The sequence below is a fragment of the Benincasa hispida genome, chromosome 1 (genome assembly GCF_027475165.1).
Source record: "Benincasa hispida cultivar pf3 chromosome 1, pf3_genome.v1.1, whole genome shotgun sequence".
In the NCBI taxonomy this organism is placed as follows: Eukaryota; Viridiplantae; Streptophyta; class Magnoliopsida; order Cucurbitales; family Cucurbitaceae; genus Benincasa; species Benincasa hispida.
Window position 1 is genome coordinate 61,129,652 of NC_143478.1, and position 26,931 is coordinate 61,156,582.

At 34.0% G+C, this 26,931-nt stretch overlaps 2 long non-coding RNA genes across 2 annotated transcripts; one reads left to right on the forward strand and one right to left on the reverse strand.

Moving 5' to 3' along the window:
* The first annotated feature begins 436 nt into the window (after positions 1–436).
* Positions 437–2,212, forward strand: LOC150038599 (uncharacterized). Its single transcript, XR_016524649.1, has 2 exons — positions 437–941; positions 1,865–2,212. It is a non-coding gene; the product is annotated as an uncharacterized LOC150038599 (long non-coding RNA).
* A 21,882-nt stretch (positions 2,213–24,094) lies between these two features.
* LOC150038600 (uncharacterized) lies at positions 24,095–26,325 on the reverse strand. The gene is made up of 2 exons (XR_016524102.1): positions 26,082–26,325; positions 24,095–24,337 (listed from the first exon to the last, which is right to left on the reverse strand). It is a non-coding gene; the product is annotated as an uncharacterized LOC150038600 (long non-coding RNA).
* Between the last annotated feature and the right edge of the window lie 606 nt (positions 26,326–26,931).

Genomic DNA, 26,931 nt, shown 5'->3' on the forward strand with positions numbered 1-26,931 from the left:
ATTTGGAAATTTGAATTTTTGAAGGAATTTAAATTGGATTTAGAATTTAAAAAGGAAATATAAAGAAAAGGAAAGTAATTAGAATTAAAAAAGGAAAACTATTTTAAACGGTAAAATCTTTGAAGATATTTACCAGATAGACACTGTTTAAAATATAGCAAAATTTTAGAACTATCAATGATAGGTGTTGATAAACATGGATAGACTTTTATTAGTATTTATCAATATCATTGATCAACACTGATAAAAGTCTATTAATGTCTAATTGATAATTCTAAAATTTTGTTATATTTTATAAATATTTTGATTTATTTTTTATATTTAAAAACAATCCATTAAAAAAAAAATGTTTTCGGAGTTAGACGTTAGAAAAAAAAAACAACAACAACAAAACAAAAACAAGAAGAAAATAAAGGAAAAGAAATTAATTGAATTCTCTCTCTCTCCCTCGGTACACGCCAACACCCCCCCTGGCCCTTCGTTTTCCTTCACGCACGAATCCCACGCCGTACCAGTCCGTTGCTCGCGATCGCTCTAGCCGCCTCGCGGCCTCCGGAAATTGAGCCACGCCGCCGCCGCCGTTCACGTTGCCGTCTGCCTCGCTGACGGAGCCACACCGTGCGCACCAGATCTCTCTACCAGACGCCGTCGACCGAAACTTCAAGCCGCGCCGCTGCCAGCTCTTTGTCGCCGTCACTCGCATTCGTCCGGAGCCGGCGTGTCTCCGCCTCGCTCATCAGCGCACATCAGCCGCTGTTCGCGTTCCTCAGCCAGCGTCGTCTCTCTTCCATGAGTCGCTGCTCCGTCGAGTGCGTCGTTGCCGTCGTTCGACTTCCATCGGCGTTTTTACACATCGGGTGATAGTTTTTATTTGAAGTTTGGAGGATTTCTAGAAGAGAATAGCGTGTTGTCAAGAGGATTAAGAGTTGGGTGAATTTTTGGTAAGTTTTTTTTATTTTCATGGAAGTTATTGAATGCCCATTAAGTTTTGACATGAAATTGATGTTATCCACCATGTTTCGAATATTAAATTGAAGTTTTGGAATGTTATAAACCGCTTTCCATCTATCTTAGATTGATTTTGGCGATTCTTGGTAAGTGATTAAGGTTTCTAAATCTTGTTATATTGGTTTATGTTGTTGTAAGTTAGGTTTATAACTCTTATTTGTGATTCAAAGGTAGATTTCGATCTTTGTGCAAAGTTGGAAGTTGTTTGGAGCAAACAACCTATTGAGATTTGGTTCAAGTTTTTTTTGAAGCCAAATAAGGAGATTTTACTCGAAATATTACATTTGGACTTTAATCATCTCAAAATAATTATCTTACTACTGATTTGCTTTTGAACCAATCGTCTTAACTAAAATGATGATGATAAGACTATACATTTATTTAGAATGATATGAAATGGTTTGCTACGCTTTGATCAATGGCTATGAACAATCTGGTAATTTATAAGTTACATTACTATGAATATAATAAGATCTTATGCTTACATTATGCACACTAAATATGATGACTATGTTAATATGATGTAATGTTATTATGAGGTATAATGTTTGATTGATGCATGCTAGAATTGATGGTGATTGTTAGCTTTCTTATCAGGGAGTTTACTACTTCATGATTGATATAGGGCCCTTAAGGATCACATCCATGACTGATATGTGTACCTTTGGGTTGCATGCCTATGACTGATATGTGATCCGTCAAGATCACACCTATAGTTGATTTGTATTCCTTCGAATTCACACTTATGACTAATGTACTGATGACTTTTTGGTTATTAATCGTAAATTAATTAAAAATTAATGTTTTGAGGATAACAAACCTGATTTTATTTATTAACAATTTAGTTTTTTTGAAGTGTTCATTGTGTAGAACTTGGAACAACCGTTCTAACACATTTGAATCACTCAAATCGGCGTTCAAACGAAGAAGACATGACCAAAACAAGCTTAATGGAAAAATCCCGAGCGGATGATGTGGCAGAATTCTTCTCATCAAAATGGACCAATTGAAAGGTGGTACTTGGAGGATGGGAGAAGTGACACATTGTAGAATTTTGATTTTTGGATTACTTTTAAAAAGAAAATGAATTTAATATTATTTTATATTTGTGTCTAATGGTTAGTTTTGAACACATAGTGGACATTGTTTTTTGTTGGGTCTTAAAAGAAATGTTTAAAAAGATATGCATTATTATATTTTTTTTTTGTTTGTGTCTAACTGCTAGTTGAGTTTAAAATCTCTACCATTGATTTTTCTTTTTGAAGATCCAATGACCCAATTAAATGTGGGTTTCAACAATTTTTTCTCTCTATTTAAATTTACATTCAATTTTCTCCAAATTACATTTACATTCAATTTTTTCTCCAATGACCCAATTTTTTCCAAACCATGAAAACAATTTTTATTATTTTCAATCTTCTAAAACTCATTAAGTCACCATTGTTGCTCTCTCTCCAAACTTCAATTTTCTCTTTCAATCTTCTTCTTGAGAGAGATATTTTATGTTACAGGGATTGATTCAATGAGTGCTAAATTTGTAAGTCCACTCTTTTAGAGAGTTTGTCGAGTGTGTTATTTATTTTTCCAAACTATTATAAGGGTTGCTCTTGATCTTGGAAAAAGAGTGATCGTAACATTTTGATCATCAACCAAAGGATCGAGTTTGTTCTTGCGCCCAAAAAAGAATGTTGTATGGTTCGATTTTAAGCCGTGAAAAGAGTCAAGTTCGTATAACATACCCAAGAGAAGCTTGGAAACTGGATGTAGGCCGATTGTGTCGAACTGCTATAAAATTCTTGGTGTCAGTATCTTTGCCCTTATCTTATTTAATTTTGCAATTAATCATTAATCTGTTTTAATGCTGGAAATTAATTATATTTATGTTATCATCCTTCATATGAAAATTAAATTGGATGTTTGAATTTGTTAATGTCACTTTATTGGTCTTTTAAAGTGAATGTATATGTATAATATTTAAATTACTTGTTTTTCAAAAAGTATATTAATTTGTTTAATTAGGTCCGCATTAGAGAAAAGTTTCATTGGTTTTAATAACCCTATTTACCCCCTTCCCTTTAGAGTTTTCATGTCGATCCTACAATTGGTATCAAGAGTCAGATTGTTCTTGTTTGTAATAAAACATATTTTTTATAAATTATTTTGGAACAATACCCATTGTTAAGTTTTTCACTCCACTTGGTATCAGAGCAAGGGGCTCTTCTATATAAATTATTTTTCAAATATGATTGTGATATATAAAGTATCTTATTAATATTTTGAAAAATTATTTGAAAAGCTTAATTGCTTAAGCTATGATAACTATAGAAAATCGTTGTGTTTATAGACCTCCCTTCTTTAATGGTAGAAACTATCATGCATCGAAAAATCAAATGAAAATATTAATGCTTACTACAGATTTCAAAATTGTATATGTTTGTGACCATGATTTATCTAAATTGAAATTAAGGCTATAAATATCATATATTATGCATTAGATAGATAAATCTGTGATAAAATTCTACATTTTGAATATGCATATGATATTTGGAACTATCTTGATAATATGTATAGTGTAGAACATTTTTCTTGTACTACTAATGTTTCATATGATGTGAAGTAGAATTATAACTCTAATGATTCAGAAAATTTTCGTGAAGTAAAAAACGAAAAATTGGACAAGTCCTCTTTGTGCTTGATCCTCCATTTAAAAAATGACTCTTGTGATGAGACCGATGAAGATGAGGTAAGTCATAAATCTCTATTTTATGATCAGTTGTATGATGCTTTTGAAAGTATGCAATGTGACACTTGAAAAGGTTAGTCATAGATATTTAAAATTAACAAAGAAGTATAAGATATTGTCTATTGAGAATGAATCTTTGAAAGATGAAAACGATTGTTTGAAAAATAGAGTACTGATGATGTTTTACATGATCATAAATTTTACAATAATGAGAAATGTTCAAATTAATTGAGTGAATTAATATATGTGATATAATTAATTTAAATTAATTATATACGATATAATTAATATTATGTATTCAATACATTATAATATAAAGTTTATTTATAGGGAATTAAATATTTGAATATGATTCAAATATTAATTATATGAATGATATTCCTAAAATTGAATTTAATATAAATGTGATTATTAAATATCATACATTATTGAGAGAATTAAAACTATAAGTTGTATTGTATTTGATACAATATAAAAGTTATAGGTTATGTGTTATATATGATATAACATATGGTTATATATAAATATAATAAATTAGTTATTATATATATAAAATTATTTAAATTAAATTATTTTTAATTTATTTTAAATTTCAAAATTAAAGGGAGGGAAATAACTTCCCTCTCCTTAATTCTCTCAATCACTAATGTGCGGTGGTTTTGCAGGAAGTTTTCTTTTCTCTCTTTTTCTTCTCTTTAGGGTTGATACAGAAAAGAAAACTCTCTGTATTTTTTCAAAAAATAGATCAAACTAATTCCTTTCTCTAAAAAATTTCTCCATCTCTTTCAAAATCTTAAAACCCATACCCCCTGAGAAATTCTCATCCCAAGAGAATACAAGATAATTCTTGTGGTGGTGCCCCTTGGATTTACCGTTTGTTGGATCGTGATTGTTAATGATCGAAGAGGAGCAAATTCGTGAGGAAGGTTTCAATATCTTCAAAGGTAAGATCTCCTCCTCCTTCTTCTTTGGATGCTGTAAATTAAATATTAATTGCATAAATTGTATCATGTAATTTTATTGTAATGTGAAAATTAAAACTGGGTTGATCCTCGCTTTTGCTGCAGAACATCATAGTTCCTTCAATTGGTATCAGCGCGTAGTTTTGGTCCCAAATTTTATTATTCTAGACTTGATTTTACAGATCTATAGTGGGTTATATTCTGTAAATTGATTCATGTGATGAATGTAATATTTTTTGTTGATTTGCAATTTTTGGATTTTTTCAGGATTAGATAATAGTTTTTACAGCTATATTTTACAAATTTTTGTTTGTAAGGGCCCTTTGTTTTTTGGAATAAATTGTTATAGAGTCAGTAATTCTTTAGTCTTGAGTTACTCCTGTTGTTTTTCTGGAGAAAACAATGCCAAAATCAGAGGAAAATCGAGGAAATTTGCAACTATATAGTAGCGCTACAACGCTGCGAAGAGCAGAACAAAATGCTCTTTCTGTAACGTTGCAACGCTAGGTCACAACGTTGCAACACTCCGAGATGGAAAGAATGAATCGATTCGCGCACATTTCGATTCGTGGCTCGGCTAATTCGTGTCTGATTCAGTTGTTTCAAACTGGTTAATCTATTATTTTTTAATAATTAGCTGTTTTTTAATTAGTTAAATTAATATAAGTGTTATATTAATTTGATTAACTTTTTAGGAATCCAATCCCGGTCTAATAATTGATTTAAATTATGCATATGATGTGTGGTTTAATTTATATATTTATATGTCATCAATGTAAGAAGAAGGCATCTATTAGAGAACATGTTCTCAACATGATGGTCCACTTCAATGTGGCGGAGATGAATGAGTCTGTCATCGATGAAGCCAGTCAGGTTAGCTTCATACTAGAATCTTTACCTAAAAGTTTCCTGGAGTTTTGTAGCAATGTTGTTATGAACAGGATTGACTACAACTTGACCACTTTACTCAATGAACTACAAACTTTCTAATCCTTGATGAAATCTAAAGGAGAGGTTCGACCTTTGGAACTAAGGCTGTGTCTTCTTCTTCCAGCAGCAAAAAATGGAAGAAGAAGAAAGGTGGAAAGGAGAAAGCTAACCCACCAACTGCTGCCCAAAAGGGAAAGAAAGCCAAGGCTAGCTAACCCACCAACTGCTGCGCAAAAGGGAAAGAAAGCCAAGGCTACAAAGGGAATCTATTTCCATTGCAACCATGAGGGACATTGGAAGAGGAATTGTCCCAAATACTTGTAGAAAAGAAGAATGAAAGCAAGGTAAATATAATTTACTTGTTTTGAAGACTTGTTTAGTGGAGAATGATGATTCAGCCTGGATAATAGATTCAGATGGCACTAACCATGTTTGTTCTTCATTTTAGGGAATTAGTTCATGGTGCTAATTGGAGGCTGGGGAGATGATGATGCGAGTTGGAACTGGGCATGTCATCTCAGTTGTGGCAGCGGGAGGACTCCGACTTACTTTACATAATAGATATATTTTATTAGAAATGTATTTGTTGATCCTGATTTAAAGAGGAACATAATTTATATAAAGTATCTGATTGAACAAAAGTATTATATACATTATTCTGTGAATAAAATGGTTATTTATAAGAATGGTATAAAACTTTGTTTTGCTAAGCTGGAAGGTAATCTTTATGTGCTAAGACCGTTTTCAACTAAAGTCCCCTTAAACACTGAACTATTTAAAACTACGATAAATCAAAATAAAAAAACTTAAAATTTCTCCTAAGAAAAATATTCATCTTTGGCACCTAAGATTAGGACACATAAATCTCAATAGGATTGAGAGACTGGTCAAGAATTGACAAGGCAAAATGACTAAAAGTTCTTTTACTGGAAATGTCACAAGGCTAAAGAACATTTAGAACTTGTACATTCAGACCTTTGGGTCCGATAAATGTTAAGGCAAGATGAGGGTTTGAGTATTTCATCACTTTCACTGATGATTATTCTAGGTATAAGCATATTTATTTAATGCAACATAGACCTGAAGCCCTTGAAAAGTCAAAGGAGTATAAGGCTGAAGTTGAAAACGCATTAAATAAAACCACTAAAACATTTCGATCTGATCGAGGTGAAGAGTATTTGGATCTAAAATTCTAAGACTATTTGATAAAACATGGATTGTATCCCAACTCTCGGCACCTGGTACACCTCTATAAAATAGTGTATCAGAAATTAGAAATCGAACCCTGTTGAACGTGGTTCGCTTTATGATGTGTTATACTTCCCTATCGGACTCGTTTTGGGGTTATGCAATACAGACCACAGCTTATATTTTGAACCGTGTTCCATCCAAAAGTGTTACTAGAACACCTTTGGAATTATGGAATGGTCGTAAAGGTAGTGTATGCCATTTCAAGATCAGGGATTGTCCAATACATGCTTGAGGCAAATCCTAAGAAATTGGAATCTCGTTCAAAATTGTGCCTATTTGTAGGTTACCCAAAAGGAATGAGAGATGGTTACTTCTATGATCCTAAGGATAATAAGGTGTTTTTGTAGACAAAATGCTACATTTTTAGAAGAGAACCACATAAGAGAGCATAAACTCTGTAGTAAGATTATGTTGAGTGAACTTTCCAATGAAAGATTATGTTGAGTGAACTTTCCAATGAAACTCATGAACCTTCAACAAGAGTTGTTGAAGAACCCAATACCTCAACAAGAATTGTTGAAGTTGGTTCATCTAGTAGGTCACATCTACCTCAAGTGTTGAGGGAACCTTGATGTAGTGGAAGGGTTGTGAACCCACCTGTTCGTTATATGGGTTTAACAGAAACCCTAGCTATTGTAACTGACGAAGATATTAAGGATTCATTGTCTTACAAGAAGGCAATGGAGGATGTGGACAAAGATGAGTAGATTAAAGTTATGGACCTTGAAATGGAGTCAATGTCCTTCAATTCGATTTAGGATCTTATAGATCAACTGGATGGGGTTAAACCTATAGCTTGCAAGTAGATCTACAAGAGGTAACAGGGTGCTGATGGGAAGGTGTAAACCTTTAAGGCTAGGCTTGTGGCAAAAGGTTATACCCAAGTTGAGGGAGTCGACTATGAGGAAAATTTCTCACATGTTGTCATGTTAAAGTCTATTCGAATCCTCCTGTCCATTGTCTCATATTATGACTTTTGAGAATTGTAAATGGACTTCAAGACGTCTCACTGAATGACAATCTTGAGGAGACCATTTATTTGGAGAAGTCTGAGGGATTCATAACCTAAAGTCAAGAGTAAAAGGTTTGCAAGCTTAATCGATTCAATTATGGATTGAAGCAAGCTTTTCGATCTTGGAATATAATATTTGATACTGTGACCAAATCTTATGGCCTTGATCAAAATATTGATGAGCCCTGTGTATACAAGAAAATCATCAACAGTTTAGTAGCTTTTTTAGTGCTGTATGTAGAGGATATCCTACTCATTGAGAATGATATAGGTCTATTGACTAAAATTAAGAATTGGTTAGCGACCTAATTTGAAATTAAAGATTTAGGAGAGGCGTAGTTTATTTTGGGCATTCAGATCTTTCAAGATCAAAAGAACAAAACGCTAACCATGTTTCAAGCATTGTACATTGACAAGATGCTTGTCACGTTTTCGATGCAAAAGTCCAAAAGAGGTTTACTCCCTTTCAGACATGGAGTTGTATTGTCTAAGAAATAGTTCCTAAGACACCTCAAGAAGTTTAGGAAATGAGACAGATCCTCTATGCATCGGCTGTTGGTAGCCTGGTGTATATGATGTTATGTACTAGACTTTACATCTGCTATGCAGTGAGGATAGTCAGTAGATATTAGTCAATCTAGGATTTGATCACTGGACCGCCATTAAGAACATCCACAACTATCTACAGAGAATGAGGGACTACATGTTCGTGATGGTTCAAAGGATCTGACCTTACAGGGTATATGGACTCTGATTTTCAGACTGATAAGGATTCTAGGAAATCCACATCAGGATTAGTGTTCACTCTTAATGGAGGGGCGGTAGTCTAAAGGAGCACCAAACAGGAGTGACTTCACTATGGAGGCTGAGTACATAGCAACTTGTGAAGTTGCTAAGGAAGTTGTGTGGCTCAGGAATTTTTTTACTAATCTAGAAGTGGTTTCAGATATGTCAAAGCCCCCATCACCTTTTATTGTGATAATAATGGTGTTGTGGCTAATTTTCAAGAGTCTAGAAGTCATAAGTGTGGAAAACACATAGAGCGAAAGTATCATCTCATTAAAGAGATTGTGCATCGAGGGGACGTAATCGTCAAACAGATAGCTTCAAAGCACAACGTTGCTGATCCATTTATAAAGGCCCTCACGGCTAAGGTGTTTGAAGGTAACTTAAAGAGTATGGGTCTACGGGATAGACCACATCTAGTCTAGGGCAAGTGGAAAATTTTGTACTGGACGCGTTTTATATCATAGTTTATTGTTTTATGTATACTTTTATATTAGTATGAATTTTATATTGTACACCCTAATAGTTTTAGAATAAATGGGAGATTGTTGGAATGATGCTCTAAATCTTGTAGGTCTAATTGTAAGGTACAAATATTTTATTTATTTAATAAAAATATGAGATGTTTTATTCGACATTTAGTAGCATTAACCCACAAAACAAATAAACTAACATCCAAGGTTATCTTCTGTGACTTAAATATGTATGTAGAGACAAACAGGTGGATCATGTTTAAGTGTTAGCCTAAATGGTCTGTAGTAGATGAATAAGGTTGGGTACCTTATCCTAGTGACACTACGGATATGACCTACTTTATAGATGTTACAATTATTGTAAAGTGCTACAAATGATCTGATCCTTATCATTCATATAGAGACATATGAGCAGGGGTGTTCTATACAAAGGAGTTACTAAAAGATCGAACCACGAAATGACTAGTCTCATTATATAACACCGTTCATAATAGAGACTTACATTTCACTAGGATGACCATAGGTGACATGACCTGAATCCTGAGTGAGTTGTGAACTTCTACCTATGAAATCAGTCATTTGATTTGTATGGGTGAGAGTGGTCAGATCGCTGACTCAATAAGCCTACCATTTTGGAGATTCGTCTGATTAGGGAGCTGAGAATACAACTACACAAGACGAAATTCACTCATTCCCTAAAATCTGGGTAAGTAGATAAATTGATCCATTAAGAGCTGATTTTGGGGCTTCAACAATGTAGTGTCACACTCTCTCTTAGTCCGAAAGAATTTTGGTCATAGTTGGACTATGACTTATTGTTCATTAGAGGGATTAGTGGTACTTAAGGAGTTAGATGTAACTATAAGGTCAAAATAATAATTTTGGTCTAATTGTACTTACGAGCAATTTGTGAAGGGTTGTCGTACCGTTGATTGGTTATATCCAATAAACACATAAATATATTTGTAGTGCGAAGAGTACAACTCTCAGTCTCTAGTGGAATAATAAACAGTTAATGAATGTTGAATAGTTTAATTAAAGGTATTTAATTATTTATTCAAGTACCATTGAAGCTTCAATCTACAGGTCCATAAGGTCCCCTCTATAGCTCAACATGGATTATTGAGAATAAATTTTGGATTAATTTGATTTTTTCAATGTCACCTATGGTCATCCTAGTGAAATATAAGTCTATATTAGTAACGACATTATATAAAGAGACTAATCATTTCGTGGTCCAGTCTTATACAAACTCTTTGTATCGGATACCCTCACTTGTATGTCTTCACATGAATGATCAAGATCAGATCATTTGTAGCACTTTACAACATTTATAACACCTACAAAATGGGTTGTATCCGTAGTGTTACCAAGATATGATACCTAGCCTTATCCATCTATTACAAACCATTTAGGTTATTATTTAAATAAGATCCACTTGTATGTCTCTATATACTTGTTTAAATTACCTGAAATAACCTTGGATCTTAGTTTATTGGATTGAGTATATGCTTATAAATTAACACTTATTTTTTTTAGAACAATATGTTTATACAAAGTTTACAAACTACGAGATTACAAGAGATATGTCCTATCAACGATTGTTTTATGAAAAATGTGCTTGAAAGCATTCATGTTTAAGTTTTATTTACTGATTCATTGTTATAGCTAGTTTAATGACCTGTAAAAGTTAGTGTGAGATGGCTATTTTGTTTGGGTATTATGGAAAGGAAGAAAATTATTATAAGGCCATTCAGCGCTAGTTTATTTTATGGAAGGACTGTTAGAGACGGACACTTATTTCTGTTCAAAGATATTGAAGTTTGATAAAACTATGTAGTGTTATGAACTTATGACAGGAAAGAAAGAAAATTATGTATTTTTTTAAGCTATAAAATGTAGGCGAGTTGGGAATTCACTGAGAAATATTATTAAGTTTTACATTGAGAGAATAAAATTGGTGGTGCTACATGAAACTTTATCACAAGGTACTCGTTGTTAGGTACATAATTAAAATTTCTTTATAAGATAAGAAAGAGGTGAAGAAGAAACTTTAGTTCTATTAAGATTGCTAGATATTAGAGTCAAAATGTTTCAAGAGATGTTTTGAAAGGATAAATAGGTCATGATCACCATCATGGTGTTGATTGGTGGACCAAGTAAGGAATGGTGTTTTGGTTCTTCATGTTACATGCCTAAAAGGAAGAAGAATTACTAGTTGGAGTATAAAATGATAGTATGAGGAACTCGTTACAAGAGCTAGGTAAGACGAATTGGTCAAGGAAGGCCAAGATGGTTTAAATTATAGTTAGCTTTAAATGGGAGAAAACGAGTTGTTGAATTGAATTATTCTTAAGGTACTTGGGTTTGAACTATGTTTTGTTACAATGAAAAGACTTAAGTTTAATTACTTGACCTAAGAAGAAGAAAATGTATTTATAGTTAAGCGATATCAACTTGTGAAGGATAGCTTGCTAAAGGTTGAATTTAAGAACTGGATTGTAGATTATGAAGGGGTTACAGATAGTCACATGTTTAGATATAGATATATTTCCTTAGAAAAGTGAAAATAAGCATTTTGGATTTATTGGTTGTCTTGGGAAAGATAAGAGAGAGGGAAAATAAAAGTATTTGAGAAATATTTTGTCGTTTTGAGAAGGTAAGGAGAATTAATGTTTTGCGAGGACATAAGTTTAGTTTGGTGTTCTAAGATAGGGTTTATGTGTTTATAAACCTTTGGAATTAGTATGAACAATCTTGCTATTACTTGGAACTTTGAATTTTAGTATTTATTGGTTGAATGGATATTTTGCCTAAGCTATTAGTCCTGGAACTCAGTTTTCGCATGAGAATTTAATTAGGCTAGGCAATCATGCCTTGGAAGAGTGCTTAGCAAGCTTTTTCAGATTATAGTGGAGACAGAAAAAATAATGTTTTTTGTGAAGATGTTTAATAGCAATAGTTGCTAGAAACTATAGAAATGGAAGGGATAGGGCTTGTTAAAGAAGGGGTAAGTCACTGAAAGGTATTAGCAAGGTTTAGAGGGTTTGATTGTGGACACGAATATTTATAACAAGGAATCAATGAAGCCATCAATTTGATTTGATGGTGGAAGTAGTCTAGCTCCAAGTAAGGAACAAACTATACGTGTGTTAAGGTTGAGTAAATTAGACCTCCTAAAAAGACCCTTAGCACTAGAGATGAACTTGAGTTGAGAGCAACTTCTATCCTTAATGCTCCAAATGGAAGGACTCTAGTAGAGTTGAAATAGCCTAAGCCACTGATACAAGAACCATTTAGCAAAGTGTTTCATATGTACCTTAATGTTTTGTCTTGGAGCGCATTGGTTTTGTTTATTAGGGAAGAAAGATAGATTCATGCAACTATTAATCAACTATACGGATGGAATATGATAGCATATCTCAATTGCAGGGGACTGTCGGGGCAGTCAATTGTCGAATCGAAATTCGAATCCTAGACTTAAGATGCCAGAAGAGATATTTTTTCTCTTGAATGGACAATGAGGTGGCACACTCTATGGAGTGTGAATATTCTCAATACAGATGTATAAATCATGAAGGTCTTTATCTTAGAAACTGTCATTAAGTAATGGTTACAATTAATATGAGGTTACAGTAATGCTCTAAATTGACAAATGCTCTATAGCATCTGGGGACTTCAAGAACCTCATTTAAGTGATATTTTCAGACTTTTTCACACGAGAGGCTGATTGGTGGTATGTGATTGTTTTAAGATTAAAGAGTAACATGAAGTTGTCTCAGGTACTATACAATTCTTGGTTAAGAGGTGAAACTTTATGAAACCTGGAGTTAGCGCTAATTAAAAGTTCTTTGACGGAATTATCAACCTGAAGAAGCAATTTGGAAACGTGAGGATGAGACATAGTCTAAGTATCGCGAGCCCTTTAAGGACTAAAACTTTCCAGGATAAAAGTTTCTTTAGGAGGGAAGAAAGTGTCACCCAAAAGTTTCATATAATTTTTTTTTAAAATTATCTTGAATTGTTTGGAGGTTATTTTGTTAAGTTTAGACATAAATTGAATTTAGGAGGTAAGCTATTTAAATTTAAATGATATTTGTAAAGATTTTAAATTTTAATTCAATTTAAGGAAAAATTAAATTAATATGTATAGGAGAAATTGTGGTTTAAAATTTTTGTACCCTTTTAATTTTGGAGTTTGGATCCTAAATTGAATTAATGAGTTAGAAGAAGGAAAATGGGCTATCTTATTTGGTTAATGATTAAAGATTTTAAGAAATTTGGAGATTTGTATTCTTTAAGTACTAGAATTAGTTTTTGATTGGTTAGTTGGTTATTTTATTGTTATTGCCACCTATTCTGATGGCCTATTTATTGGGCTAATTCATTAATAAATATTCAAGGCAGACTTTTAAGTTTCTCTAAACTTTAATATGGTTTTAAATGTTTTCAATCTCTTAGGATTTTCAGTGTTTTTCTCCTCTTTTCCATGACTGACCTTCCCGATAACCCTTTTGCATCAACATTAATGGCAAATTCTACATCTTCTTCCTTAGTACTTGATCAATACTTGAACCTTTATTTTCTCCATCACTCTAATAGCACAAATCTTATACTCGTCCCAGATATGTTGACAGAGTCTAACTACACTTCATGGAGTCGTGCTATGATTCAAGGGCTCACAATCAAGAACAAACTTGGATTTGTTGATGGAGGTTTGTGCAAACCTGATGGAGATTTGCGAAATTCATGGTTTATTTGTAACAGTATAGTTATTGCATGGATTCTCAATTCTCTCTCGAAGGAGATCTCTGCGAGTGTTAATATCTTCAATTCAGCATGGGGCATTTGGCTTGACCTTCAACAGTGATATCAAAGTAAGAACAGACCTCGGATCTTCCAACTTCGCCGTGAGTTATCTATTCTTTCTCAAGATCAACTCTTTGTTACGACTTACTTTGCAAAAATGAAATTGTTGTGGAATGAATTTTCCTCTTACCGTCTTTCCTGTACTTATGGTCATTGTACTTGTAGAGGAGTTAAAGATTTGGTTAACTATTTTTAAACAGAGAATGTAGTGACTTTTCTCATGGGATTGAATGATTCTTTTAGCCAAATTCAGACATAGCTTCTGTTCATGGAACTTGAGCCTTCTTTACATCGAGCTTTTTCTCTTGTTGCTCAAGAAGTTGAACAACGTGCTTCTGTTGCACCTTCTTCCTCATCCACCTTTTCGTCTGTTGCAACCCTCTTAGTAAAGAACTCTTCCTTCTTTGCTTCTTCCTCTGTTAATTCAAGTGTTTGTTCCTCAATCAACTTCTTCTAATTCTAAGAAGATAGATTGTCTGATTTGCTCTATATTGTAACATTTCAATTCATACTGTTGAGAATTGTTATAGGTTACATGGATTTCCTCCTGGATATAAAAATCAGAAGAATACCTCAACTAAGCCAGAATATTCCTCTGCATCTTCTTCTAATTCTATTCCTGGTTTTACAGCTGAACAATGTCAAAGTTTGTTGAGTCCCCTTCAGACACATCTACCAAAAGCCAAGACTACTTCTGATTCTAATGTTATCACTGAAAGATCTCTTACCGAAGAGCTCCATGAGCGTGTTCGGATTGCTCAGATCTCACAGTGACCGAAGTACAACATTATACATTCGTACGAACAGTTATGCAAACAAACACTAATTATCGGCATGCTATGAACAACAAAATAACAAGAGAATGAGTGCAATACTAGTTGAAGACGTACTTCACACTTCAGAACTCAACGCAGCGGAATCTTCCAAGAGATCTACCAACGCACAGCAGCAGTGTCAATAACAACAGTACGTACAACCGCACAAAGACAAATGCCGTAGGGACGACACCACTAGAAAAGAGCCCCGGGTATTCTCGGAGTGAGAACCCAAAGCGTGGTCTTTGGTGAATTTGGTAGAGGAAGGAGGAATACCAGATCGTGTAGGCGATAAGCAAGTGGAGGGAAAAAGGTGCTATCACATAGCACGGTGCTTATTGTTTAGCAGAAGCTACACGATCGAAGAGATTTTAATGAAAAATCGTTTAGGAAATGGTATACGATCGTTTAGTAAATCGACACACACTACAATCGTTTAGAGAAGCTATGCGATCGTGTAGGAAAAAGTGTGCGATCGTTTAGGTGCGAGATGGACGATCGTCTCTCAATTTTCTTAAGCAATCGTTTTCTTTTCTACCAATGCGCGCTCTCTTGATTTCTTTTGGACGATTGACGGACGATTAAAAATGAAATAATTTCATTTTTATTTCATTGGTTACAATAACCGACTCATTCCCACTAACCCACGTCCAAACGTGATTTTTGGGTTAGTTATCATATATGAACCAATTAAAATAATAATAAATATAATCATATTATATTTTTATCCTGTAGTTTGATATCACATATCTACTATAGTATTTTCTCCTCTTCTTGATATAAATTATATTTATATCTAATTTCCTCCAAAATAATGTATCTCATACATTTAGCCAATTATATCATATACAATTAACCAGACCAATTATATCATATATAATCGAACTTCTTCTTGTCAATTTGAACATTTCAAATTAATCCAAACACAAGTTCTCGACTTTATCCAAGCTACCCAGGGGACCTAATGGACTCGTGGCTCGAAGCTCCAACGGGCCGTGAATAGTTGACTAAACTCTTTAGCCACGGGATCCACCATCCGTTAACTGTCAAGCATTCCACTAAAGATCAACAACTGAACTCTTCTTACCACAGATATATTTCTATGTCCATCGGATATAATCAATCATGAGTACGATGACCCTTCACAGATGCTCGTAAGTACAGCTGGATCAAATTACCATTTTGCCCCTGTAGTTACATCTCACTCCTTAAGTACTACTGATTCCTCTAATGAACAATACAACATAGTCCAACTATGTGTAAACACCTCTCGGGCCAAGAGAAGATATGTGGTGTCACATCGTTCAAGCCCCGGAATCAACCGGAGCTATCTATCTATTTACCACTGTCTCGAGGAAGGAGTGAATTCCATCTTGTGTAGCTGAGTTCCCAACTCCCAAATCAGAGAATCCCCAAAATGGCAGGTTTGAATCAGCGACCTGACTACTCACACCCATACAAATCAAAGGACCACCCTCAATTGCAGGAGTTCCCAACTCACTCAAGATTGAGATCATGTTACCTATGGTCATCCTAGTGAAGTGAAGTCTCTGTCATGAACGGTGTTATATAACGAGACGTTAACACTTCGTGGTCAGGTCTTATACAAACTTTTTGTATAGAACGTCCCCGGTCGCATGCCCCTAAACGAATGATCAGGATCAGACCATCTGTGACAAGTCACAACACTTGTGACCATTCCACAAAGCGGGCCGCATTCGTAGCGTTACCAGGATAAGGTTTCCCTCCTATATCCATATACTACTGACCATTTTGGTTATCACTCAAGACATGATCCACTTGTATGTCACCACATACATGCTTGAGTCACAAACAGATAACCAGGGATTTTATATTTATTGGTTTGTGGTAAAGCAAATAAAACAAGTAACCGAGCAAAAAACAAGATGTGAAGTAAATATCATATATTAACAACACAAGCGTTCGTGCAAATTGTTTACAAACTACAGAACACGAGACTTTAGGGCATTAACCCCAACAATCACTTCTCATGTAACAAGTACATGTTATCTTTCTTCTTTATCTGCTGCTTCTACATCTTGGATACTTGATTATGGTGCTATGCACATATTTTTCTTGTCAAGATTTTTTTCTCCCATCTCATGCTTGTGTCTGGGATGTGTGTTACTTTGCCTGATCAAATATCATATCAATGTGGATTTTATTTGTGATATTCAAATTGATTCTCATCTTATGCTACGAAATGTTTTGTTTGTTCCTAGTTTTCACTATAATCTAATTTTTATAAGTATTTTAACTGCTGATAAGTCAATCGTTGTTAAGTTTCTTGGGAATTCCTGCATTATTCAAGATAAGTCAACCATGAAAATGATTGAGAAGGCTAATCTTTGGCAGGGACTTTATAAGTTGTATATAAGTTCAAACAAATCAATTGATAATTTTTCTATTTCTATGTGTTCTTCTGTTTCTCATATGGAGAATACTAATATTTGGCATAATCGAATGGGCCATCCATCTCACAAACACTTATCTTCCTTGCAAACTATTTTACCTTTTAAATTTCAGAATAATACTTCTACTACTTGTATGAATGGTCCCCTTGCAAAGCAAAAAAGACTATCTTTCATATCTCATAATAATGTACCTTTACATGTGTTTGATCTTATTCACTTTGATATTTGGGGACCATATCAAAATCCTATGCATTCTAGTTATCAATACTTTCTAACACTTGTTGATGATCACTCCCGATATACATGGTTTTTTTTTTTTTTATGAAACAAAAGTCAGATGTTTTAGCAATTATTCCACGTTTCTTCAAACTCATTGAGAATCAAATTATGCATCTATTAAACAGTTTCGGTCTAATAATGCCCCAGAACTTGCTTTTACTATTTTCTTTGCTACTAAAGGAGGTCTACATCAGTATTCTTGTATTTCTTATCTAGAACAGAACTCTGTTGTTGAGAGAAAACATCAACATCTTTTGAATGTTGCTCGTTCTTTACTCTTTCAAGCATCTGTTCCTATTAAGTGTTGGGGTGAATGTGTTTTTACTGCTTGCTTTCTCATCAATCAGATTCCTCTTCCTTTATTAAAGTGGACTACTCCTTATTTTCGTTTTTATGGACAACATGTTGATTATTCTTATATTCGAACCTTTGGTTGTTTATGTTTTGCTTCCACATTAACAAACCAACCATTGAAGTTTCATCCTCATGCAATTCTTGTTGTATTTTTGGGTTATCCTTCAGGGATTAAAGGATACTGACTTTATGATATTAAAAAATAACGCATTTTTATTTCAAGGGATGTCACTTTCCATGAATTTTTTTTCCAGATTTGGTATTCCCAAGGATTTTGTCTACTTCATTACCTAATATTTTTCCTATTGTTACTAATGTGAATAGTCCTTCTCTTCATGATGTTTTAGCCATACCACCTATTGTTCATAGTGATAGTCCTATTGTGAATAATAATGATGATCAAGTTACTTCTCCAAATGATGATATGCCTATAGAATCTTCAAATGATGATATTGTTGTTGCTGAAACAAGGAAATCTTCTCATGATATTCATGATACTTTGAATGGTTGCTGTCTTGATGGTTCTTCCAATGATGTTTGTGATAGTGATAACATCATTCCTCATCGTTCTACCAGAATAACAAAACTTCTTATTTAAGGGAGTATCATTGTAGTCTTTTACAAGCTAGCTCTATGGAACCAACTAGATCTCGATATCCTTTGACTTTTTTTATATCATATGAAAAGCTTTCTCCTGCTTATCAACATTTTGTTTTAAGTGTCCCTTCTGAATATGAACCACAGTTCTATCACCAAGCTATCCCTTTTTCTCATTGGACGTTTGCCATGGCTGATGAATTAAAAGCATTGGAATCCAACAACACTTGGTCTGTAATTCCTCTTCCTCTAGGGCAACACTCTATTGGTTGCAAGTGGTCATATAAAGTCAAGCATAAATCGAATGGATCTGTTGGACATTACAAAGCTTAGATTACATTGAGACCTTTTCTCATGTGGCTAAATTGGTAACAATCAAGGTACTTCTTACTCTTGCTACTTCTCTTAATTGACCAATAGTTCAACTTGATGTGAATAATGCCTTTTTACACGGTGTTAATGGAGAAAGTTTATATGGATTTTCCTCTTGGTTACAAGCATGATCATATTCCAATTAAAGGGAAGCATTTAGTTTGTAAACTACATAAGTCGATATATGGTTTGAAGCAAGCTTCTCGCCAATGGTTTGACAAATTTTCTAATGCATTGTTGTTACTTGGCTTTTCTCAATCCAAGTCTGATTATTCTCTATTAACCAGAGGTTTTGGGTCTCATTTTCTTGTTTTTCTTGTATACGTGGATGACATTATAATTACCAGTGCTTCTCTATGTGATATTACTGAATTGAAAAATCACCTTTAAGACCTTTAAGCTTAAAGATTTAGGAGATTTACGTTACTTTTTGGGGTTGGAGTTAGCAAGGTCATCAAAGGGTATTTCTTTGTCTCAAACAACATTACGCTTTACAGTTGCTTGATGATACTGATTTTCTATCTACCAAACCATGCTCTTTACCATTGGATCCTAATCTTAAACTTCGGTCAGATCAAGGAGAATTGTTGGAAGGTCCATCCACTTATCGACGGTTGATTGGTCGACTATTATACTTAACTATATCTCAGCTTGACATTACTTTTGCTATTCACAACCTAAGTAAATTTGTGTCACAACCTTGATATCCATATTTATCTGCAGCTCATTCTCTATTGCATTACTTGAAAGGCAGTCTTAGCAAAGGCATTTTTCTTAAGGTTGATACTTCTTTTTAGTTGAGGGCTTTGACTGATGTTGATTGGGCAACTTGTTTGGATACCAGAAAGTCCACAATTGGTTTTTGTGTTTTTCTAGGTGATTCAATGGTTACTTGGAAGGTAAAGATGAAGGAACTCTAAAACTAGAGGACCTTTGAGTGGAAGTGAATCGTTCCAAACTCCATTGTGAAAGAACTCAAACATTTACGATCAAACAGAAACGATTATGCATTAATGATAAATTACAACATGCTTCTTGAATAAATACAAGGGATCGAGTGACAATACCTTTGAAGAACTCTTTCTTCACATATTTCCTCTATCATTCACCAACGCGTCAAACAGCACGAACACAAGTGGAACTTCCTCGATCACCAGTGAGTAAAACTCGATCCTCGAATAGAACTAAACACCACCATAAGACTATCTTGGTATTCTCGAGATGAGAATCCAAGAGTTGTGGGCTCTGTATGATTTTGGATAGAAGAATGGAAGATCGGGCAACACTATCGTGTAGAAGAAGAAAGTCTATCACATAGATTTGACACTCAATCGTTTAAAAAAATAAGTACTATCGTATAGTAAACTCAACGCTCGATCGTTTAGTAAACGAAATATTGCATCATATACAACATATAAACCATAGTTCTTTTTCTATTTTATGGCATTTATAATAAATCATATTTATATTAATTCCTCCAATCAAATAATGTATCAAATACATCATATCAATGATATCATATATAATTGAATTAATTTAATTATATCATATATAATCAAATTCCCTCTTTTTAATTTGAACATTTCAAACTAACCCAAAAACTAATTCTCAACCTAAATCCATTAAGCTACCAAGGGGACCTTATGGACCTGAAGCTGCAACAGTATGTGAAAAATTGACTAAACTCTTTACTCACGATATCCATCATCCATTAACTGTCGGGCACTCGACTAAAGACCGACAACTACACTCTTCACACTTCAATCAATAGTGCGGTGACCCTTCACAAGTTGCTCGTAAGTACAACTGGGCCAAATTACCGTTTTGCCCCTGTAGTTACATCTAACTCCTTAAGTACCATTGATTCCTCTAATGAACAATAAATCATAGTCCCACTATGACCGAGTCCTCTTTTCCCAAGAGAAAGTGTGGCTACTATGTTCAAGACCCGGAATCAGCCTCTAAGGGAGCAATTTATTTACTTACCCCTGCATCGAGAAATGGGTGAATTCTATCTTATGAAGCTGAGTTCCCAACTCCCCAATCAGACGAATCCCTAAAATGGTAGGCTTGTTGAGTTGGCAATCTGACCACTCTCATCCATACAAATCAAAGGACTATCTTCATAAGTAGGAGTTCACAACTTACTCGGGATTCAGGTCATGTCACCTATGGTCATCCTAGTGAAATATAAATCTCTATTATCAACGGTGTTATATAAAGAGAGTAATCATTTCGTAGTCTGGTATTATACAAACTCTTTATATAGGATACCCCTGCTCGCATGTCTCCACATGAATAATCAGGATTAGATCATTTGTATCACTTTACAACATTTGTAACATCTAGAAAGAGGGTCATATCTGTAGTGTCATCTGGATAAGGTACCTAACCTTATCTATGTACTACAGACCATTTAGGTTATTATTTAAGCAAGATCCACCTATATGTCTCTACATACTTGTTTAAATTTTTATAAAATAACCTTGGATCTTAGTTTATTGGACTGAGTATATGCTAATAAAAAACACTTATTTTATTAATAATAATATGTTTATATAGAGTCTACAAACTACGATAGTACAAGGAGATTTAGGACACCATTTCCAATAAAAGAAACAGACTGCAGTGTCACGTTCTTCTGCTGAAGCTGAATATCGAGCCTTGGCTGTCACCACAAATAAAATTGTATGGATTCTTCAACTTCTTAAACATATCCAAGTCCCTCCTTCGGTTCCTGCTCTTATATTTTGTGATAATCAATCTGCTGTTCATATTGCATCTAATCCAATTTTTTATGAGGAGAAGAAGCATATTGAGATCGATTGTCATTTTGTTCGAGAACATATTACTCATGATGACATCAAGCTTCTTCCTATTCGTTCTAATGCTCATTTGGCAGGCATTTTTACCAAATCAATGTCGTACTCTTTTTTTCCTTCTTTATTAGACAAGATGAGAATTATTGATGTTCATTCTCCATCTTGAGGGGGTGTATTAAAATTAGTTTTTGATTAACTAGTTGGTTATTTTATTGTTACTGCCACCTGTATTCTGACTGACTATTTATTGGGCCAATTCATTAATGAATATTCAAGGCTGACTTTTAAATTGCTCTTAACTTTAATATAACATTTGGTGGATTTCTAGAGGAGAATAGCGTGTTGTCCAGATGATTATGAATTAGGTGAATTTTTGGTAAGTTTTTGGATTTTGATGGAAGTTATTAAATGCCCATGAAATTTTGGCATGAAATTGATGTTACCCACAATGTTTCAAATTTAGATTGAAGGTTTGAAATGTTGTAAACTGCTTTCCATTAGTTTTAAAGATCGATTTTGGCAATTCTTGGTTAGTGATTAAGGTTTCTAAATCTTTTTAGATTGGTTTATGTTGTTGTAAGTTGGGTTTTTAACCCTTAATTGTGATTCAAATGTAGATTTGGATTTTTATACAAAGTTGGAAGTTGTTTGGAGCAAATTATGTACTGAGGTTTGGTTTAAGTTTGCTAAAGTTACTAAGGAGATTTTACTTGAAATATTATATTTGGGCTTAATCTCAAGGTAAGTGTCCTACTATTGGTTTGCTTTCGAACGAGACGTCCTAATCAAAATGATGGTGATAAGACTTTGTATTTATATAAAAGGATATGGAATGGTTTGCTACGCTTTGATTATGCAATGAATGTGGGCGATTTGGTAGTTCATAAGTTACGTTGCTTGAACATAATAAGACCTTATATTTACATTTTGCACATTGAATATGATGACTATGTTAATGTGACTGTAATGTTATTATGAATTCTAATAGTTGACTGATGCATGCTAGAATTAATGGTATTGTTAGCGTTTTTATCCGGTGGTGTACTCTTCATGACTGATCTATGGTGGAGTTTTCTATACAAGTCTATGGTGGACCTTACTATACAAGTCTATGATTATTAGCAACAAATTCAGACTCTATGGTGGACCTTACTATACAAGTCTGTTTTGCCAACTTCTATGAAATAGCTCCTCTACCCAATAAGAACACAACCACTAGTATAGCTTACTTCGTCATTTTAAGTTACCCAGTTTGCATCCACTACCCTACTAGTATGGTAGAAAAATATTAAAATGCAAACAATAATCTATTGTACCATTAATATACCTTAATAAACAATGAAGAGCAATCAAATCATCTTTAATCATAGGTCTATTATAGTTCATCAAAACATAACACTTCCTATAATATTTCCATATTTAGATCGAGAAATACTATCTTCCTTATTTTTCTTCATATTCATACTAGCATAATCAGGAGCATCATCAAAGGATATTAACAAACATTCACATAATCAGCTCAAACAACTTGAGAAAACATCCATGTGATGTGTTATAAAAATGCTAATAAGAGTTTATAATGGCTATTTCAAATATTTTAGTCATATGCGCATATAATGTCTCTTCAAAAGTTGCTAAATCATATAGCAACCAGAAATCATCAATCTTCATTTTCTCTTTTCAAGATCCTAGACATGCATACTTTTAATAAATTGAAATTATATATTACCCATGATCATCTCCTTATGTAATAAATGTGATGATCATCTCCTTATCTAACCAATGTGGGTCTTTGGTCGCATTCTCAACATTCCTCTCCTCAAACAAAGGACCACCGAGCCTCCCCTCAAATAGTTATTTATCCGTCTAACTCTTGTCTAGGCTAACTCCTCTTTACTAGGGTACATTGCGTATCTGAAAAAGTTCAACTATAGATCATATAATGACATACTTTTGAGGCTCTACTACATCTTTATTCAACACAACTAAACTAAGGTCATGACTCTAATACCTCTTGTTAGGAACAACAACCCACCAAATATCTCCACAGTGGTAAGATATTGTCTACTGTATGAGGAAAAAAATCTTATAAAACAAAACATTTTATAGCTAGACGATGTCTCAAACTACCATCAATTCTATATACTTTCACATAAAAGGATGGAATTTACATATATTCATACTACAAGAAAGTTAGATGATGGTCAAAATAATGTATAGGGTCAAACTTAATTTAAAAGTAATGATGATGCTTTATGGAATTAATGACCATATATGTAACGACCCGACCCCCTAGGACTTAAGTTAGACCGTTACTAAACACATGCATGCGTGGAACTTAAAAACGACACTCTATTGTGGTGAATAAAATGTTAATTAAATAAGGTAAATTTAAAAGACTTATGCATTTAATTTCAAATATTAAAAACAACGGTAGGGTACCCATAAATCATAAATGATAACAAATAAATCTGGAAGCGATTCTAAATAGTAAATTTTAAACATCAACATTGAAAGCTAAGAAAAACGTGAAAAGAAGTTTAAATCTCATGAGGGGAAGCATAAAACTGGTCCCAATGGCTCGATTACAAATTCTGCTTGTCATTCACCGGCGCGTCCCTACTCTTATCTGAAACATAAACATAAAAAAAAAGATGAGTATAAAATACTCAGTAAGTAACCACACTACTGGGGTCAGGCTAGACATCTATGTCCTCTAGATGCCTACCTCTAGTGGAACATATAAACTGCTCTAGTCCTCATGGGACACATATATACATGAAAAAATTATTTCTAGTCTACTGTAGCTGAGTATGTCCACTACCTCTAGTAAGTCCTGTAGGACCCACAACCTCTGGTGAATCCCGAAGGAAACACAATCTCTTACATGCGCATGGTTTTGCATATACCTCTTTCGTATACACGTAAACCTACTTAATGTGTACCTCTTTCGTACGCATGGTTACATATACACCTCTTTCGTATACACATAACCTACTAAAGGTGTACCTCTTTCGTACACCTGGTTAAGTATGCACCTCTTTCGTATACACCTAACCTACTAAGTATGTACCTCTTTCGTACATCTAATTATGTATACACCTCTTTTGTATACACATAGCCCACTGAGTATGTACCTCTTTCATACACTCCAGATCCTCTCTATAAATGTAGGGATGCGTACCTCTTTCGTACACATGGTTAGACATACACCTCTTTTGTATATACATAACTCACTGAGTATGTACCTCTTTCGTACACTCTAGTACCCTTTAGGTATGTATCACTTTCATACACACCAACCCTTGTACATCTCTTTCATTTACTAGTGCCCTCAGACGTGCATTACTTTCATGCAGTCGCATAGTCTGGAAAGGAAAGGAGATTGCATCTAACTTCATATTACATATAACATTCACCTAATCATGAATCCTCTAAAATCTCCTCATCGTCACCCTTATGTTAATTAACCTTAACATACGTATTTAATCTAGTTTTAAATGGATCAACTGTAGCACATCACTTTCATGCACTAAATCATGTAAACAATTACAATATTCAGGATTTCGTAATATATCATACAGTCTACACATTCTCATAATAAATCACATAACTATATAGATCAGCAAATGTCTAATGCTCATCTAGCTTTAAGGAAATCCAATAGGAATGCTACTTAACTCATAATTTAAGGGTCATGCTCAATCATCATTTAATATAACTCATAAAATTCCAAATCAAGCTCATACGTAATCATATTCCGATATATTACCACATGCTCATATATCCTTCATAAGCAGTCCATCCAACCTCAAAACAATCAAAATTATTCAAAGAAAAACTGCTGTAGGATCCTCAATATTAAATCTACAGTGTATCGCCTAGCACAAAAGTGATTCCAGTAATAAGATTACTTACCTTAATCGAAATTCCATAGATAAACTCAGACAATCAAATGATGACCGCGGTTTGAAGTAACGACCCTAACATATGAATATAACCATTAAATTTCAGTCCAACAATAATTGTGAAATCTTAGATTCAAATCCACATTACCCAAAAGCTTATCCAAAGAACTTGATCAACAACCACTCCCAAGATTTCGACTCCAAAATCTCATATTTTAATTCCCAATGGACGACGACTTGGAACCTTAAAGACACAAGGGTTAAGTCAAACTTAGTTCAGTAATCGAAGCGTACCCACAAACGACTATAACTCTTGCCAAACGATCTTGAATCGTTGGACAGTGGCTGTTATGATTTCCCAAGTTCAAATCTGAAATTAAATAGTGCGACTAATTTAATCCTTAATCCAACTTAGTGGGCATCCAAAGTCTTTCAAGAAACCCAACCACCAAAAATAGATCTTACCAAAACTAAAAAGTCAAGTTGCTGGAAGATGGCGCGGCGCGCGGTGGTCAGAGGGCTAGTTCGGCGGTGACTCAGACGGCTCCTACTGGGTGAGCGGTGCGACGGCGGTGGAGAAATTGACGGGGTAAGCGGCGACATTTGGATCTGGGCAGTGGAGGAGGCAGCGTGGCGTTAATGGCAGGAAGAAATTTTTTTGGGGAGAGAGGGAGGTCGCGTGCGTGAGGGATGGGATGGGTTTTCTTTTTATTAAAAAAAAATAATAATAATAAAAAATTGGAAAATAGTATAATTATAATTAAATCATTTCCTTATTCCACTTTATACTATTTAATTCATTTCCTTTTCCAAAGAAAATTAATTTCTGCCATTAATTTTCAAATATGAATTTCAAAATTGAATAATTTTCACGCCAACACTTAAATTCTCGCATTTATACTTCAAATCTAAAATTCCAAAAATGTCATCCAACTAAGAACAATTACTGAATTTTCAAACAATAAAATTACTGAAAATTACATTATTATTAAAGAAAAAAATGTGCGGGGTGTTACAATATATGATAATTATCACATAAATCATGCTCAAGTAGATCTCATTTAAGATAATATAGTTTACTACTCATGAAATATTCAAATATGTATTAATAAAGTTATATTTAATATCATACTATAAAATAGCAATAAAATAAATTTGCTAAATTCTCATTCCATATGTAAAAATTAAATTTGTTGAACAATCTAACAAACCACCACCACGTGAGCTAACTATGTCAGCACATGCCACATCAACCTCATCAATCAAGGGCAAACTCAACCCAACAGTTCAACAAAGAGATTACAATCCAACAAAT